Source organism: Gossypium arboreum, chromosome 13 (genome assembly GCF_025698485.1).
Source record: "Gossypium arboreum isolate Shixiya-1 chromosome 13, ASM2569848v2, whole genome shotgun sequence".
Taxonomy (NCBI): domain Eukaryota; kingdom Viridiplantae; phylum Streptophyta; class Magnoliopsida; order Malvales; family Malvaceae; genus Gossypium; species Gossypium arboreum.
Window position 1 is genome coordinate 26003308 of NC_069082.1, and position 3115 is coordinate 26006422.

General features: G+C 37.5%; 1 long non-coding RNA gene across 1 annotated transcript; it reads right to left on the minus strand.

Moving 5' to 3' along the window:
* Positions 1-1213: 1213 nt before the first annotated feature.
* On the minus strand, positions 1214-2801 carry LOC128286658 (uncharacterized). Its single transcript, XR_008277277.1, has 3 exons — positions 2757-2801; positions 2599-2642; positions 1214-1375 (listed from the first exon to the last, which is right to left on the minus strand). It is a non-coding gene; the product is annotated as an uncharacterized LOC128286658 (long non-coding RNA).
* Positions 2802-3115: the final 314 nt, after the last annotated feature.

Genomic DNA, 3115 nt, shown 5'->3' on the forward strand with positions numbered 1-3115 from the left:
TTATATTTATGCATGTTAATTTGCTTGAAGTAAAATATTTGATTGTGATAATATTGTTGGTGATGAATGCTAAGTTAGATGTTTGTATTTTTAAGAGTCAGGTCAGAGGCTTTACGACCTCACCCCCTTACTAGTGTTGCTTTTATAACGAAAATTTATGAGAATTATGTTGAATAAGTTTACAAGTATAAAACTAAAGAGTTCAGTGGTGGAATAATTAATAATGTGATTAGAGATGAGAATGACTTAGTGAGTAAAGACAGTTATGAGAGAGATATCAGATTGTTTTAAAGATTATTTGGAATGCACAATGCCACAGTTAGGGAAGAAGTTAATCTCGACTAATCGACTTATTCAGCATCATGGTCTGATTGATTTATGATCAGCATTCCTCTATCTTCCATTGGTACTCTATTTTGTTACGTTTAAGATAAAAGTGGATGGTGAATTTATATGAAACTATTCCTCAATTTTTCTGGTTGCTATTCTGTTTTTATCTATATGGAAAATATTTTATCTCTGTTACAATTGATTTCAGAATGTATGAACAGTGTTTCCTTTTCTTCTGGTTTTCTCTGAGAAATCGTCAGGATCTCTATTGTTTCATATGAGTTGTGTTCTCAGACATTCAGTATGGTCTTGTATCTTAGATATCATTATCTTGGTTTTCTTATCATCCTAATTGTTTAATATCAAGCATGGCTTATCTTTAAAGTATGTTCAGTGGCCAAAAATAATTATGCTTATTATGGTTATATTTCTGGTTCAATCATAGGAACATGATGATACTGATATTTGGATTTTTTTTTCCAATTTTTATGAGAAAGATCTATAACACCCCAAACCCGGCCCAGACGTTATGGCCGAATCTGACGTGCCACATTGGAGTTGAAAACCCACGTTCCGTTTTTAGTGTTTTAAAACCATATATTTTGTTGAGTTAACAAAGTGTATGGAAGCTGGGCACCAGGTAGGTATCTGAGATAGAGGAGGTGAGCCATGAAGGCTGCTTAAGTACTAGACATGCCCACAACCATAGCCACACTTTGTCATATTGAGTTTAAATTTGTTTAAGTGGACGTCTTTGATAAATCGATTAATCGCGGTGTTGAGATATTTTGAAAACAAGTATCATTTTGAAAACACGTCCTAAGTCTAGCCCATTTGAATAATTATCAACCAGGTTTAAAGTTATTAAAATTAAAGTAATCCCGAAACGAAATAAAAGGAAAGTTAAAATGGCCTTATTACAACCCAAAAATAAATAATATTTAAAGGAAATTTAAAGAAAACCTACGCTTATTTAAAAGTCCAAAGACAATCACCGTGGCCACTCTGAATCCCCTCCGGCCCAAGTCCCCACATCAAGGCTCACCTGCAAGGTTAAGGAAAGGGGGTGAGTTTGGAAACTCAGTGTGCAACAAGCCCCTTTCAGAGCCCAAAACAATAACAGCCTGTTGGGTCTAAGCCCAAATCCAATCTCAAACATGTACTGGGCCATAGCCCTTTTCATATTTCATATTTTATAACACTGGGCCAAAGCCTTTTCAAATTTCATATTACTGGGCCGAAGCCTTTATGGTAAACAGTATGGCCCATAGGCCCATTTCAATATCACATATAATGTCAATGAAAGAATGCAAACCCATCTGGGGAGACTACTCAACCCACCATCCGCTACTCTCCACCCGTACCAACCAACACACCATGTGGGGATTAACTCGACCCACCCCGTCATAACTCTCCACTGGCAGCTTAGCTGCTTTATCATATAACTGGAGGCCTAGCCTCTTTTAATAACTGGGGCAAAGCCCTTTTTTAATAACTGGGGCATAAGCCCTTTAATAACTGGGGCATAAGCCCTTTTAATAACTGGGGCATAAGCCCTTTTAATAACTGGGGCATAAGCCCTTTTGCACTTCCTCCATCCATATAAAAACCCAACCCAATGCATTTATGAACATCTCGTGTGCATATCATACATATCATGTGTATATCATACATGTCATGTGCATATCATACATATCATGTTTATCAAAATCCCATGCATTAAGTTCATATATAAACCCTAGGGGTATAATGGTCACTTTTACCTAGGGGCAAAACGGTCATTTTCATGTTATAAGGGTAATCTTGTAATTTTACCAAAAATTAGGGTTTCCATGTTCATTAACGATTACAAACAATTCATGGGTGCAAACAGTGATTCTGGCCCATTTTTAGCGAAATCGAGTTATTGGGCCAAAAACCCCTAATAGGCCCTACTTAGCCGATTCTGTCATCTAGGCCCATTTAGCCTATATTCCATAACGGTTTTAACAGTCTTATCATGCAATTTAACAGATTTCCATTTCCTACCAAATTTACCCAAATGGGCCCGAAAGCCTATTGGGCCCTAATTCAGCCTCTCGAGGCCCAACTTATCGTGAACTCCAAAAACACGCCCTTACCGTTTCCATTATTCCCGATCATCATCTCATCGATTCTAACTAACTAGTGAGCGTTCGCTTGCTCACAACTCCTCGAAATGCCAGAATTTCGGCATTTCGGCTTTTCGGCATTTATCGCTTTAAGCTATGAAAAGGGTTTGTTACACACCTGATTTGCGATATTCCTTGACGAGATCTCCTATGCGATTTCTCCTATAATCAACCACTTGTAGATTAGACCATGTTATTATTAAACCAAATCGAAAACTACCTATTATCATCACTTACACATTCGGCCACCATCCACAATGGCCCTTGGGTTCATACCTTTGCCGAAGTTGATGACTAGATTTAGTCACTCCGATGATCAAAGCTTTTCACACACTCCTCAATCGGTAGCCTTTAATCCTCACTAGCACCAACAAACCAAATAACACCAAAAACCCTTTTAGCCTTAGTCGACAGAGGGATTTTCAGCTTTTCTTAAACCACAAGATACAAATGGAAAGAAGGTTCGAATACTTACCACGAGATCTACTCGTTGAAGAACGTTCCAAATACCTTCCTACCCCATATCCGCTAGAATCCAACTTAAACGTGCGTAGAAAATAGATCTAATTATTAATTCTCGAATCACTAAAATATGAAGCTTTCGGCTTTTCAGCAAATATTAATCTAAGCTATTA